The sequence below is a fragment of the Dasypus novemcinctus genome, chromosome X (genome assembly GCF_030445035.2).
Source record: "Dasypus novemcinctus isolate mDasNov1 chromosome X, mDasNov1.1.hap2, whole genome shotgun sequence".
Lineage (NCBI taxonomy): Eukaryota > Metazoa > Chordata > Mammalia > Cingulata > Dasypodidae > Dasypus > Dasypus novemcinctus.
Genome location: NC_080704.1, coordinates 12251760 through 12268347, shown reverse-complemented (window position 1 = coordinate 12268347; position 16588 = coordinate 12251760). Strand labels below are relative to the sequence as shown.

General features: G+C 42.2%; 1 protein-coding gene across 9 annotated transcripts in view; it reads left to right on the top strand.

Moving 5' to 3' along the window:
• Positions 1 to 16588, top strand: part of MID1 (midline 1) — a 350591-nt gene that overhangs the window by 210727 nt on the left and 123276 nt on the right. The window contains exon 1 of one of the 9 annotated variants that reach the window (XM_004446446.5): positions 9917 to 10073. The exons of the other annotated variants lie outside the window; for them this stretch is intronic. The gene's annotated coding sequence lies outside the window, so the exon portion shown is untranslated. Of the gene's footprint in view, positions 1 to 9916; positions 10074 to 16588 lie in introns of those variants that run through there. 9 annotated transcript variants of the gene reach the window in all.

Sequence of the window (16588 nt, the reverse complement as noted above, 5' to 3'; positions counted from 1 at the left end):
CACCCCTGGGTCCCTGACACCACTTTTGAGTATCTTACATTATAAGTCCCTGCAGAAGTCTCTAAGACATTTAGGTCTATAGTATTATAGTATTCCTGGCAGGCTCCTTTAGAAAGAAAACCTGCCTATTTTGGGGGTGCCATTCCCCTTCTTCAAGGCAAGAATTGGTAAAAGATATTGAGATAAGACAGCACAGGTTTCAAAAGTGACATTTCACAAGTGATAACCTCATCCCCCCACAAGGAACCTGCAAGAATAAAAACCCATTGATCATGTCTTGTAAGGTCTTGTCTGATTTATAAATTAAGAGCTGAAATATATTCTCAATACATATAGCTTCAATATATACTTGATGCTTTTGCACTCAAGACATACCTGGTTGATAGATTTTCTTTTTTTATATTAAATTCTCTTTTTTATAAGGTACATAGATCATACAAAAATATTAACATTAAAAAATATAAGAGGTTCCATGCCCCCACTCCTCTCACATCAACAACCTCTTCATCATTGTGGCACATTCATTGCGTTTGGTGAACATATTTTGGAGCACTGCTGCACCACGTGATAATAGTTTACACTGTAATTTACACTCTCCCCCAGTCCATCCAGTGGGCCATGGCAGGACATACAATGTCCAGCATCTGCCCTGCAGCACCACCCAGGACAACCCCAAGTCCTGAAAATGCCCCCACATCCTGTCTCTTCTTCCCTCTCCCTACCTTCAGCAGCTACCGTGGCTGCTTTCTCCACATCAGTGCTACAGTTTCTTCCATTACTGTGATGTTCTCAAAACATTCATCTTCCAGAAACACCCCAGCACCACTAACGTCAGCATTCTTGGTCCTCACTACAAGGAGATCTTTTATAGGTCCCTAAACTAAATATGGCTGATCCCTTCTGCTTCATCCAGTATTTATGGTGAGTTTTATGAAAATTCTACTGTGGTGCCAGGTACCTAAAATAGTTCCTAGGATGTGATAAGGTCTCAGTATATGTTAGTTAGATATTGCCTAGTGTTGCTTTGAGGATGAGATGATGGGTCAACCCCCCTCCCCCTAAAGAGGTGTTTGGGGGTATGTGGGGGTGTAAGTATATTTACAGAGAGAGAGAGAGAGAAAGTTTTGGAATTGTAGAGTTAGAAGTGATCTTGGCTGACAGTTTTTCAATTTCTTACCCACTGCAGGAATTCCTTCTACAATTAATCTTTACCAGAAAGCTGATGTAAGACTAGAGGTCCCTTTCTGTCAGGAGCTAATTTGATTCAATGTGGTGATAATATCCATAGCTCGGGGTGGCACAGTTTAAAGTGAGTGACGGCTAGCTCAGTTGTGAGTGTGCCTTGGAAGGAGAACGTTAGAGGCCATCTTGAAGAGCCATTATATTACACCATGAAACCTAAATACTAGCGCTTTCTCAGAGCTTAAAAAATATATATCAAAGTAATTTACATGATCTTTAATGTGATGTTAATGAAATCATTGGGAAGGAAGTACTATATTAAACTGATTTGTGTTCATTTTTTACATTCATTGAATATCAGGTGGCGAAGGAGCAACTTTTGTCAGTTTCCTTTAGCATCCAAATATACAAAAACTTCAGCTTACCTGAATTTTACCAAAAGAATCAAACCTGTGCATTATAATAAGTTTTATATATTCTACTTTTCCAAGATGTCTGTGAATATAAGGCAGGTGATATTATGGACTAATGTAAAAATGCACTATCATGGATGTGATATGCATTCAAGTCAGTCATCTAAATCATTATTTATGATCAAGTGAAAAGAGAATTTTATAATGATGATCTCTAGGAATAATAAGATTTGGCATTATCTAAGAACCTTTAAATTAGATCCAGTATATGGCTTGTAATTATGCACATAAAGCAGACTCAAGCATTTCAGAAACGTTTTCAACAACAACAACAAAGAGTTTTCTAGTTAAGAGTTCAGTTAGCCAGAAAATTAAATTAACCAGAACCGCCCCCCCCCTCCATTATCCAGAGAATTTGAATTAATCGAAGTTTGACTCTACTTATATTGTAGCCTTAGTTCTTACATGGAAATTAATTCCATTATCTGACTTATTCTTGGAGGATGCTTAACACAGCTCCTACCTTAAATGAACAGTGAGGTGATGGTTTTTTGGATTTTAATTGGTACAATACATATAGAGAAAGGTCCCTCACCTCTAGGAGAGGTGTTTAAAGAAATATGAGCAGTTAATGTGCTCATTATGACCTGACTTCCATGTCTTCTTTCAAGTACTTTTGTCCCCTTTCAAACCTGCCATGTAGAACTGAAAAGTATTTTCCTAGAAATTGAACAATGCTTTCTATCCTGTTTCTTAAAGTAGTGCACAGAAGGAAATGTTCTGTGGTAAAAATAATTTATAAGTACAATTATAATGCTTTGCTAAAGATAACCAGGAAACGAGGAGGAAAAAAAAATCCTAAAGTAGCAGCGGGACCAGATGGTGTTTTTTTGTGTGTGTGCGTGTGTTTTTTTTTATTGCAATCGTTAAGCAGGAAATTTTGCTAGATTACGATGACACTGGTCTTGATTTTTGTTCAGCAGTTTGGAGTTTGTTTTTTTTTTTAAACGGATACACACATACACTACACACAACACACAAACTGTTTTCATTCATCCAAATGCTCATTTGTGCCTCCGTGAGCAAGATTTCCCTGATGATAAAGAAGAAAGTGAGTTCCCGAGTCACAGCTATGAAAGCACTTGGAATTTGCTCACTCCCCTAAAGAACCCGAGCATGACCATCTCCATCATATTGTTGTCGGGTCTGGTGTTTTATTTTGTTTTCTTTTGATACCCCAGAATGGAAGAAAAGCTGTGTACCACAGCGACTAACTAGGGTTTTGTGAGATACAGGGTAGACCCAGGGGGAGAAAATAGAGGTTTTGGAGCTCAGCAGCCCAGGGGGCTAATGTGCATAAAGCGGCTGCTCAAAAGGGCCTGGAATTTAATCCTCCGGGCTGCCAGTCAGGATCATGGTGAAGAATCACCCATCCAAAGAATTGCTCCTGGATGCTGGCTGGGCCGGGGGAGGGGCGCAGAGGGCTCCCGTTTGGACGGGGCTTGTGCTGGCAGTAGCTCTTCAGGGGAATGGAGGCTTGGCCATGGCAAATTTCCCTTCTGGGAAGTCACCAGCAGCCCTGCCCTTGCCCTGGGCCCTGTCCCCAGTATGCCAGTGAGCTCCATTTGTATTCTAAGGAAGAAAACACCTAGAGCTATGAAACCACATTTACAATCATTGTCAGAGAGACACTGGAAAGAAGTTTGCAGGCAAAGAGTAGATTTTGACAACTAACAGAACCATTTGGAGCCATGCCTGAATTGCGGGTCTGTTGACTCAGATGAGGACATGTCAGAGGAGCTACAGAACAAGGGTTAACCAACCAATCATCACCATTAAGATGATCAAGCAGGCATCGAACCATTGTCTTCTCTGAGATCATTCCAATTTAGAACCAAAATAAATATATCTCCACTTGAAGAGAGCTTAGCAATCTTGAAAGCTCACTGGTCTTAAAGCTAGATATTTATTCACAAGTGAGTTAAGCCCTAGAGAGCATCTCAAATACCGAGTCCATTTTATGTTACCTTTTCCTATATGGAAAATGCCAGCTTCTGATGGAGTTTGTCTACATCTATGAATGCAATGTGTTTCCCTTCTTCTTTCATATGATTCCAAAGAAAACAAATACACAAAATAAAGACAGAAACAAAACCTTATAGTCAAGTTTGAAGATGAATTCCAAGTTAACATTTCATATTCATGTTTTATAGTTATAATTCCCCTCAAACATAGAACATAGAACAAGCAAACATATTTTGATAATGCAAAATCAAATGCAAAATCTGTCCGGATTTAATCTGCCTAGAGGTATTTTTTTTTTGAAAGTCATTAGAAGCAAGTAAATCCTCATAGCGTTGATGGGACTTTTCTCCTATTGATGACAAACATTTTCTTTCATATGCGTAGTTTATGGATTCAGAGACCCAATAGTTCGAACCTTTGGTTTAAGCCCCAAAATTCTTGGTGTTAGGGATAATGCCCTCAGAAAGTCGCCTTGCTTTGTAACCCCCTCCCCAGCCTGGCCACCCTGTCCTGCCATAAGCCTTCCTACTCCGCGTCACTGAGGGGTAGCTGGCACCCAGCACCCAGAATCCTCAAGCCCTTCACGCGGCCTCTGGCCTCTGCTGTAGATGCAATGGCAGCTTTCTTCTCCCGCAGTAATGGCCTCGGCCTGGTGTCATCTTCCTTCTAGCCCCTTCTTAAAGAGATGGACTCTAAAAACCAGGATCTTGCTGCTACTGCAGTTTGATCTAGCCAGTGGATTTGTTTATTTGGAGATACCTGTCGGTGTTGTCGCCAGTAGGACTCCAACAGGAACTCCTGGGCGACAGGACCTTCCCATCTTAACCCAGCCTCGGCCCTCATCAGTCTTGAAGACCTGGGCTTCCCTCGCCCCCCCCCCCAGCTCCTCCTTCCGTTTCCCTCTTGAAATGTGCTCCCCTAGTGAGGCAAAGGCAGGTAAAGGCAGGCCAGACAGATAAAACCAGCAGGAGGGTCTGATTTTAACAAAACGTTCACTTGCCTCGTCAAATAATCTCTATGAATTTCTTTTGTGCCCTTCTCTATAACTTTAACCACATGTCCACAGTTAATTTAAACTAGACATTCAGGTAACTCAAAGCACTGTTGTTCCAGCTTTATTGGCCCACCATGTGTCCCTGGCTTTTCTCTCTCAAATGTCATTGCTAAAATAAAGACGTCATGGCTTTCCAGCAATTCACCATGTTGCCTTCTCATGTAAGAAATAGTAAAAGTTGGATTTTAATGCTCTTGAAAAAGAAATCTGTCCTCGAGGACATCTGAAACTAAACACTGAATGACTTGAAATATTCAATCACAACTCTCTGCCCAAATGCTGGAACGTTATACTGAAAGTAAGATGTTCTTTGCTTGTTTATGAGAAAAGAAATAGCCAAATGAGCAAGAAAGCTCTCCCAGATATGAGGAAAAACATTCCCCTAACTAAAAGAGACCCACCCCACCCTGGACCTTCTATTATGTCACTCTTTTCAATTTCTTTTATTATATATATATATATATAGAGAGAGAGAGAGAGAGAGAGAAAGAGACTATGGTGTTCTCACACCTGTTTCCTGGTTTGCTTTGTGTTTCCCTTGTTAAAGTGTAAGTCGTCTGAGGCCAGGCCTTAGCTTCATATTCACCGTTGCATTCCTGGTGCTCTGAGCAGTGCCTGGTACACAGTAAGACCTCAAAATATACTCATCGAATGAAAGACTACCGAAAGGAATGACTTTCCCTCCTGTTTTACTCCAAAAATAGTTAATGCTTAAAGAAAGCCAAGTGGATGTACATATAGGATTGCTAATGTCATAAACCAGAAAACAAACCTACTTACTTACTACTCCACACTCTTAAAACTAGCTGAGTTCAAGAGGGAAGAGTTAAAGCTACAAACCACCTCAGACTGATTTGAGACGAGTACCATGGAAATGACCAAAGGCTTTTGTTCGTTTGGGCCGAGTCTCTGTCTGGGAGGCTAACTGTGCTCTGCCAGCTTTCCCTGGGCATCAACTGATGGCAGAAGGTGGTGAGGATGCAGGAACATGATGTCGTCACTTTCTCGCATGCTCCTTCTGCTCCCATTCTTCCTTGGCCCCAGGCTCATTCAATACCAAGTTATTGCCTCTCCTGTGGCCACTAGAATGCCCCGTGGCTTTCTGGTGACCACTGTAGGCCAAATCCCCAGGAGGAGAGAGAAGCTGTGTAAGTTCAGATATATTCTTTACTTTTTCTGAACTCCTTTAGCTTAGAGACTGCAGTAAGTATGATAATAATTCTTACTATGTGATAAGGCCAATAAACTTTCTCTGAACTCAGATGATGTCTTACAGAAAGCATTATCATACTAAGAGTTTCAACAGGATTTGCATCAGCAGAAAACGCCTGGATAATACAAGCCTACCTCGACAAAACCACAGTCTATTAATGTTAGCCAGTTAGTTGCTGTGATTAATTGTTTCTCAACATGGAACTCATTGCAAAACTTCCACAGGAGTTCTGGAAAGCTCTAGTTAAAGGTTGTATTTAAAGTATAAGTTAAGAGCATGCTGTGAATGGAGTTTTTTTTTCTTTAAAAATTTGAATTTCCTTAAGAATTTAGCTACATTATTTAATAGACAACAGAATCTTATTTTAGATAGGACAAAAAATAGGTCTAGAAATGTCAAGAAGTGGGAAACGGACTTGGCCCAGTGCATAGGGCGTCTGTCTACCACATGGGAGGTCCACGGTTCAGACCCTGCGCCTCCTTGACCCGTGTGCAGCTGGCCCATGCGCAGTGCTGATGCGCGCAAGGAGTGCCCTGCCACGCAGGGGTGTCCCCCGCGTAGGGAAGCCCCATGCCCAAGGAGTGTGCCCCGTAAGGAGAGCCGCCCAGCGCGAAAGAAAGTGCAGCCTGCCCAGGAATAGCGCCGCACACACGGAGAGCTGACATAGCAAGATGACTCAACAAAGAGACACAGATTCCCGTGCTGCTGACAACAACAGAAGTGGACAAAGACACAGCAAATAGACACAGAGAACAGACAACCGGGGTGGGGGGGAGAAGGGACGAGAAATAAATAAATAAATCTTAAAGAAAAAAAAGAAATGTCAAGAAGTGGATCGTAGGTTGAAAAGTGGGATGATTAAATACCACTGAAAGCAGTTTGAATTCATGATACTTTAGTTAAACTGTGTGTGTTTTAATGATGATTTAATTTTGCTGATCCAAACTGAAAAGTCTACTACTATCCTGAAAACTACACTTTATCCGTTAGTATTTAAATGTGTCTCCTAAAAATATTTTTGTTCTGATTTCGAGACGTAAAGTCTCGATGCTGTTCTTCATAGCCTGGTTTTGGGCATCAGGGCCGTCATCCTTCTCATTGCCATGTTCCCATTGTCCCCTTCTTTCATGTGGCGCTTCACAATAACAGTTTAGAACAAAAGAATCACCCCTTCTGAGGCCTTACAAAGAGAAAAAGACTTCATCCCTGATGTTGAGCGTCAGTGATCACGGGAAATATTTAAAGCATGTTCTTCATCTTAACCAGAAGTGTGAAAAAGGGCTTCCTTCCTTCCTTTCTTCCTTCCTTCCTTCCTTCCTTCCATCCATCCATCCCAAATTGCCTCAGGGTATTGTTAGCATGAGGAGTTTGTGTTTGACTAACTTTGAAGTGGAGAGAAAGGGATTTTCTTTGAGAGAAGGAGCACTCATATTTGAGAGAATTCCCTGATTTGTTCCTCTAGAAGGAATCAGTTGCTATGTAACATCATCGTTAGCATCCAAGGCTGGAGTTCATGCTGTTGGATGCAAATTTTTCCAGTGTGTGAACAACCGTGAAGTGGCACACTGGCCATTCTCAGCAACTATTTATTGATGCTTTTTTCTCCTGAAGTGGAAAGGGGAAAGAGGGCACTTACTCTGTCTTCTAGAGTAGTAGTGTATAAATGAAGAAAGAAAAAGTTTCCCAAAGTGGCAAGTGGTTTTCCAGGGTGGAAACTATTTGCTGCAAAAATCCAGCTCAACTGGTCTGTCCTTCAGAGAGCAGAATGCTAATTTCCCTTTCAGATATGATTGCGCAGCTTTTTTTTTCAACATAAATTATCTGCAGGTTTCTGTTTTTTCAGAAGATGGGATGTTTCTCTAATGTAAGGGCAAGGGATGTTTTTCTAATGCAGAAACTTCTATAACTGAGGAGTTTCTGAAGAGTGAATCCTCTCTTGTGATGTCAAGCCCCAAATATTTTTGAAAAGATGCTTTTGTATGTGTGTATGTGCATATAGACACATACATATTTATATGTGGCTACAAAAACGAATTCCACTGTAGACATATACAGGATTGTATACAGAAATAGAAATATGAATGCATAGAGGAATGTCCACAGAACTATAAAGATGGAAAAGCATTCAGGGGAAGGCACTGTTTAAGAACTTTTCACGTGTGGATGACTTCGCAGGAATTCAGCGACTGCTATTTCGGCCACCGCCACACCTACCCCGGGTCTGCTGGACAGAAGGGTTGACTTACACCTCTGCCAGAAGAGCCTGTTAGGCTCTCACTCCCTTCCTTCCCATCCAGGCCTGCCATCCCTGCCTTTAGAACCAAATTCGTGCAGCACACACCTTGAAAATATCAGTACTTTGCAATCTAATGTGAAATAGTTTCCCTAGCCTTTGCCTTTAAAATTGGATGCTTTATTTCTTACATAAAATGTAAAAGACATGAAATGTCTGAGACTCTCTGAGTGGAAATTTTTATACTGAGGTCATCACATTATGCTCCTTAGATTATTTTTTAAAAGTGCAATTCTGTTTTTTTTTTTCATTTTCTATTGTTTTTGAGGGGTAGACTAAATGTTTCTGGATGTTTCTCTTTGAGATGTTCAGGCTAATTTTCTACTGCGGTGCCAAAGTACAGACAAGGTAGGCATGTCTAGTAGAATTTTGACAACTTTAATGTCATTTTAACAAAAGCGGAGCTTTAGAATCTCTTGGTGAAAAGAGTCTCTAAAATTCTATGTCATGACATATGTGTGCCTCGTACATAGCCAATGAGAAAGTCATTTGTATGTGAAACTGAGCCACCCCTTTGTGTATTGTTAAAAGACAGATGAAACTTTGATTTGGAGAAACATAAGCTGATAAAATATACATTTGCATTTTTATGTCCAAATATCTAAAGTATGCTTTGGTTTACTGTGTGTGAGGTGTTGCAGTGACATGAAAGTAGGCATTGCAGTGTGAAAACTGGCAATGCAAGGAAGCAGTTCTTGCCTTCTGCTTCCTATCTGTCTATCATATCAGTCATCTATCTATCTTTAACTGCTTTGGTGTAGTCCAAATGACTCATGTAAAAATTGAATTGTAAAGATTTATAGTCAGAAAACTTTCCTTGCACTTTCCTGATGGTTTACTTTAGTTGCAATTTCTTGTCTTGCATACCGATAAGCAACATCCTTGAAAGAACTGCAGTGCAGGACAGATTTGTTGCTTTGGGGGAAGCCTACTTACTTCCCCTTCTTCCTTTAGACAATCAACTTTTAAAAGATTACATTCCTTTCTCAGCTCACCCTTTCCTTGCCATTGTGGAGAGTGTAATTTGGGACACCGATCACAACTATGTCTCTCATATACACACGTAGATTTTCAGTTGTTTGTCGGAGTCCTAGGCTGCAATTAAGATAAGACTTCTACTCTTGAAAGAAAAAAAGGACTCTTTTATTGTGTCTGGACAGGAGATGGTTCTTCCTGATGTAAATTATAAAAGAAACCTCTTCCAGACAATACCCTTTAGTCCAGAAGACGCAGACACAAAATAATAAGAATATTCTAAAAAAAAAAAATAAAACCAATAGTCTCCAAGTCATCATGTGATAATGTGCTCAGTAGGACACCAAAAGGACCCAACTGCAGGGGAGGCTGAAGTCCTGTTTTCAGAACCTGCTAGCTGGCAGGCCCCTGTCCTTGGCAGCAGGGAGAGCTGGCATCCAGGGTTCGACTCAGGATACCGACCCCGCCGGCCAGGCCTCTGCTGGTCCTAGTAAGCACTGAGTGTGGAATCGGGTGCCAAGTCATAGTGGTTGTTTTTCTGGACCTGGCAATCAGGCAATGGGTGTTGGCCTGACCTGAGCCGCATTTCATTTTGTTTCTGCTGAACACTGAGTGGGTGAGGGGCTAGGGCAGCCCTGGTGGGGTCCTTGGGCAAGGCAGTTGGAAAGCAGAGGGAGTTTTGATTCCTCAACTCAGCAGCCCTGGCAGAGTGGATGAGGTGGAGCTGGCCTTCCTGGAATTGTCGGGTCGACTTTCCTGTTGTGTTTCACTGTTGACGCTCTCCCAGGCGGACAGGACTGCTCCCTCACTGCCTGCCACCCGCCATCTGGTCTCGGTGGCCTCTCCGGTTGTTCCGTGGGTCCCTACCGTCTGCCTACGGCGATGTTTCTTCAGAAAGAACTAGGGTGCAGTCCATTGGTGGGTATTCAAGCCGCGCTATTTGTAAGAATGTATACAGATGCTATAAAAGAACTATTAAGGACAAAAGGTACTGCCTATTTCCTGTTTGCAGCATGTGTGTCAGTTTTCATTAGAACAAATTGCATTTCAGAGCCTCTTGGAGTGGGTTCTTCACTTACTGCGCAGACAGACCAGGGTAATGCAGGTGTTCCTCAAGAAATCAGGATTGCTTGTTTGTGTTCCTCGAGAAATCAGGATTGCTTGTTTGTGTTCCTCGAGAAATCAGGATTGCTTGTTGGCACGATGGTTTGTGTCTTCTTACTTGTCTCTATAAATGGACCTCAGGAAGGTATATTGAAGCATTTGTTAAGTAAATTTGGAAGACTAGGTTTCAATTAAAATAGCCAGATGGTGTGACCTGGCTCAAATTTCCCCTTAGTTTTTATCCCTGAAGTGTTCATATCCCTAAAGACATCTGCCAGGCTTCCCAGTGATTCCTTTCATGAATGTTCATTCATTGTTAATCAGGTTGCATGGTTAGGTGAGTATGTGATTATTTTAAAGAATGTCTTATTGATCCAATTGCTAAAAATGAATACAGACAAGATTTTGTTAGCACTGTAATTCTATTTACATGAATTCCACCACATGGGTGTTTTGTGAAATTAAGTCTTCCCTGGTCTTCACTTTAGGGATCTGGTAAAAAACTCGCTCCTTGGAACAAGGAGGGAATGACAAGTATTCAAACTTTTCTATTGTACTAATTATTTTGAAAGTTGAGGCTAGTGGCTTGATGTTTATCTGCTTCTCACCTTTTATTCAGCCATTCCTTTTTTGGTCCCTTAAAATCCCCATAAAGTGTTCGTTTTCTTGTTACTGGTTAAGTGGATAAATCTGAGTGTGCTGACAGTCTGCAGCTAACTGCAGTGACATTTCCGAGGCCTTGCCTTTAGAATGTTCCTGGATTGCCTTTATCCCCCTGTTCCTACTCAGTGTATTATCTCTACTGTTGCTTTAAGAACCGCTTTGCATTTTTGCTACTCTGCCATGATTTGGAGTGAGAACCAGCTTATATTGTGATATTCATCCCAGACTTTTAGAATGCCATGAAATGCAGCTGGCTTTCCAGCACCTCACTGCCCTCTTCTAGTGTGCATTTACTGACTTTCCTACTTCTCAAGTCTGTCCGGGGTGCTAATCAGTAAAACGGCATCTGGGTCTTGTGTTTGTTCTGTGGTTTTTATAGCTCAGAGTTAAATATTAAACTGTGATTGACTATGCAGATGCCGAGTGCTTGTAATTTGCTATTTAAAATATCTGTGGTGAATTCTTGGATGTAGCACCCAGTTTTTAGTAAGTTGCTAGTAGATAATTTTCTGCATTGAGAGAGGCACAGATGCTTGTCTGAGATGGGAGCAAGTCTGCACTGCCTGCCTCACCAGCTAGAGTTCATTTCCAGTGTATCACAGTTCAATAGGTTTGAGTTCTCAGAAAATCCATATTTCTGCTAATCCAAGAAATATACTCCATCTATGGTTCTAGAGTAGGAATAATCTCGTAGTAAAAATCCAAACAGCGCAAGTAAACTAAACCCTAATTTAGCCATACGAAAAAAGGGGAAGAGGAGATGGAGGCACATTGATTTGTTCGTGTTTCAGAAATTTACTCTCAAATAATTAAACTCCTTCAGACTGTTTCCTTTAGGAGTTTCCTTTTCCAAACCATTTTTATTTGACTTGGTGTGGCTTTGTTCAGTTTTGATAGTGTGTTTGTCATCTCAGTTATGTTTTGGTAAATTTGACATCAAGCTTAGTTTCCATACTTCAGAGGATTTTTAGGAAAAAACCGAAACAAAACAGGTGGAAGTACCCTGGGAAGGAGCTTTGCTGTGGCTGACAGGGTATTAATAATGGTATTAATAATGGGCCACAGGCCATCCAGCGTTTGTATCTAAGCTTATCCCTTGGTCTAGTGACTTGTTAATTTCTCTGATAACGAAGGCCTTCAGAGCCATACAAAGTGAGGGATCAAAAGTAACACCCTTGTGATCTATTAACTTTAATTTTTAAAAAAAGTAACATTGGGTGGGTAGAATGCAGGCTTTTGGCCATATACTTCAAGTTAGAAAAAGAATTATTTTTTCATGGAGAATGCATACCTTTGGCGAAGCATTGAGAGATGGCTTTATCTTACTATTAAAATGCCAAGTCCTCCACTAAGAGAAATTTGAAATTAAAAATCATGGGCGGGCGGTAGACTTGGTCCAGTGGTTAGGGCATCCGTCTACCACATGGGAGGTCCACGGTTCAAACCCCGGGCCTCCTTGACCCGTGTGCAGCTGGCCCATGTGCAGTGCTGATGCATGCAAGGAGTGCCGTGCCACGCAGGGGTGTCCCCCGTGTAGGGGAGCCCCACGCACAAGGAGTGCGCCCCGTAAGGAGAGCCGCCCAGTGCAAAAGAAAGTGCAGCCTGCCCAGGAATGGCGCCGCACACACAGAGAGCTGACACAACAAGATGACGCAACAAAAAGATTCCCATGCTGCTGACACCAACAGAAGCGGACAAAGAAGACGCAGCAAATAGACACAGAGAACAGACAACCGGGGTGGGAGGGGGAAGGTGAGAGAAATAAATAAATAAATAAATCGTAAAAAAAAAAGAGAGAACTCATTAAAAAAAAAGTCATGGGCAATAGGACAATGATTCAGTATCTCACTGGGTGAGTGAGCTCATCAATGCATTTGGGCTGGCGACTACTCATTCTTGGTCAGTTATCAATTATATTGGCGAGACTTCCCTATCCTTGAGATCCTGAACTGAAAAGCCTGCCCATTGACCTTTTTTTTTTAAGATTTATTTATTTATTTCCTTCCCCTTCCCCCCCACCCCGGTTGTCTGTTCTCTGTGTCTATTTGCTACGTCTTCTTTGTCCGCTTCTGTTGTTGTCAGTGGCACAGGAATCTGTGTCTCTTTTTGTTGCGTCATCTTGTGTCAGCTCTCTGTGTGTGCAGTGCCATTCCTGGGCAGGCTGCACTTTCATTGCGCAGGGCAGCTCTCCTTACAGGGCGCGTTCCTTGTGCGTGGGGCTCCCCTACGCAGGGGACACCCATGTGTGGCATGGCACTCCTTGCGCACATCAGCACTGTAGGTGGGCCAGCTCACCACATGGGTCAGGAGGCCCTGGGTTTGAACCCTGGACCTCCCACATGGTAGGCGGATGCTCTATCCATTGAGCCAAGTCTGCCTCCCTGCCCATTGACTTTGACCATGGATTGAACCTCTCGATGCAGGCCATCTTCACAGGGGTCCTGGGTGTTTCTTCAGGGCTACTCTCATTTAGGAAGTTGAAGGTGCAGGTTATCTTGATTGTGCCAGAGTGGAAGTCAGGAGAGAGACTAAATACAAAGAATAAAGTGAAATGCCATAATGACCTGCTGAGCAGGATAGTGGCAAGGGTTGTGACTGCATAGGCCAGGGTTAGATGTTCTGCATGTGTGGACTTGCCATGCCAATATTATTTTTGCTTTTACAAAGGCTGAGTGGGTGGTGGGGAGAGATGAAAGATAAATCCAACAGACATAAGCCACCCCCCTTCCTTAACTTCCTTGTCCTTGGCCTTTAATGGTGATCCATAAGAGCAATCATTCTTAGTTTCCCCATCTTGCTTCTCAAGCCCAAACCCTATAGTTAAGCTCTTTGAATCTCCATTTTCTTTCTCTTTCTCTGGAAACTTTCTCCTTCAATCTGTTTGCTCCGATATCCTGTCATTTAAGAAGGCCCTCCTTTCTCTGTGAAGGCCCTCCTCCTGGGATGAGTACCCAGCCTTAGGACAAAGATGCCTGGAGCCCAGAGAAGGAGGCCACCTGCCCAGGCACATGGACGAGCCAGATCTACCTTCAACTCAGCTGGTGCCAAGAGCTAAGCATCCTCATAGCCCTCACCTCTAGTTTGCCCTCTCCCTGTAGCTTAATTTTCCTTTATCCCCAAAGGCATGCGTCTCATACATTTAGGTTTGATCATGCGGTGGAGAAATGGTTATTTAGACTACACATTCATAATTCACTGCCAATGTAGACTGTGACTATTATCTCCACATGAGACGTGTGAACACACATGCCCATATCGGGCGCAGAGCTAAACTAACTATATTGAAAGAAGGAGATGAACTTCTTTGAACCCGTGTCCCATTACCAACCTCTCTGTTGCGTACTAGGAAATGATATTTTTAAATAAATATTTTGTGACTAGCATAGTCATATTGCTTTGTGATTTTCAGTAAAAACTTTACTGTTAAGTGTAAACACTTAAGCTATGTTGCAATATTTAGAGCCATCTTTTTTTAAAATTCTCTTTTGTTTAATATGATGTTGTCAGAGAACAAGAAAACCAACATATGAAATCCCCCCAAAAGGAAGAAAAGATTAGCAGTGAGAAATCAAATTAGGAGGTTTTTAGTAACAGTTCAGGAATAGTAAGGGGAACCTGGGTCAACACAGAGACAGTGGGAACAGAGAGAAGGAAACCCATACGAAGAGCTAAGTGTTGACACTGTGCCTTGGCTAGTGATTTGGGCTTGGGGGCTGGAGAGTGTATTAATTTCATCTTGCTGCTATAACAAATTACCATAAACTTAATGGCTTAAAACAACACAAATTCATCTTACAGTTCTGGAGGTCAGACATAGGTCTCACTGGGCTAAAATCCAGGTGTCTACAGTGCTGTGTTCCTTTCTGAAGGCTCTAGGGGAGAATCTCTTTTCTTGCCTTTCATAGCTTTTAGAGACTACCCACATTCCTTGGCTCATGGCCCCCTTCCCTTGTCAAAGCCTGCCACAGCCAGTCCAGTTTTTTTCATGCGGCATCACTCCGACCTCTTCTTCTGCTTTCCTCTTTCACTTTTAAGGGTTGTGATGAAATTGGGCCTCCCAAATTATCTGGGGTGCCATCTCAAGGCCAGCTGATTGGCAACCTTCCTTCTCCTTTGCCGTGTAACCTAACATCTTCACAGGTTCTGGGAATTAGGATGTAGACCTCTTTGGGAGGCCATTATTCTGCTTAGCACAGAAAGGGAGGAGGAGAAAATGTGAGTTTCTGACTTCTGGTGGCCAGGAAGATAGAAGAACCATGAAGAATCACCAGGAGCTTTATTTTTTTTTTAAAGGGAAAACAAGTTTGGGGTGGAAGGTGATGCATCCCATGAGATGCCTGCTCTAACGTGAACACAAAGCAAAGAACTCTCCATGTTGAACCCATAAGATACAAGCTTAGGAGCCATCTCATAGATGCAGTACATGAAACAAACATACACACTGCATGGATTTTTTTGAAGGCAAGACAGACTGTTAGGAAACACCAAGGCATTGGTTAGCAGGACAAAGAAGTCAGCAGTGGGTAAAGAGAGAGGAAAATCAGGAATGTACAATTTCAGGGATACCCAAAATGAGAGAGGGAGGCGTGAAAACATTCACAGCATTACTTTCCACCAAAATACTCATTTATTAATTTTTCCATTTTAAAGAAGTGCTTTTCTGAGCAATCTTGAATCTGGAAGTTTCTTAAAAAGAGGTCTTCCATCCATTTCTTCCCTGGCTGCAGTTAGCAGCCTGTCACTAAGGAGCCTCCTGCTTTGTGATGTGATGGAGGTGAGTGCTAAAAGGGATTGTAGGGAGCATCTGTGGAGACTCACCCAGGGACACACAGCTAATAGGTAGCAGAGCTGGGGAAGATTCAAGAACCTCTGATCATCAGTGTCTGACTTCCCTTTCACTCACTAGTCCATGGCCTATTCTGGATGCTCAAACTGTGGACCAGCAGCGCTGCGGGCTGTGAATTGTTGCCGTCCCGTGATCACCCACATCCTCCTCGGCATAAAGACCAGGGCTCTCACATCGGCCCATTCACAAAAATGTTGAGCTATACAATTTCCTGGCAATGTTATGCCCTGTGATTTCCTCCCATTGTCGAGAATCCCATTTTATTTATGTATGTATTTATGTATTTACTTATTCTTGAGGTGTAAAGAATGAATGACTGGGGCTAGGACAACAGAAAGCAAGAAGAAACAATGGATAGTGTTTTGCACAAAATCTTCCCCACTTGCGTTTCCTTACTGGTGAACCGCTGTTCAGCTCTTATAACACACCTTACACTTTGCCTCCTCCAGGAAGCCTCCCCCACCTACCCCCTTCTCCCTCAATATAGAATTAAGTATTCACTGCCTGTCTTCGGCAGGTGTCCTTTGCGGTGTTGCATAACCATTTGTTTATTCATATCTTCTCTCCCCATGGGCAATGAGAGCACCGCGGGGGCCTGTTGTCATCATTACTTGCCTTTGAGTAATGCAGACACACTTAAATATTTGATGAAGGAATGAATAGAGGCAGTTTTTAAGAGAGAAAAAAAATAAAACATGTTAATGGAGGGGAAATGACGTGTGCTTGCAAATAACCTATCAGTGAGGAATTTAACAAAAAATCTACATCATGATGAAATCTGGGAAAAGGTGGGGGGAATGGGATCCACTTTAGATAGTGA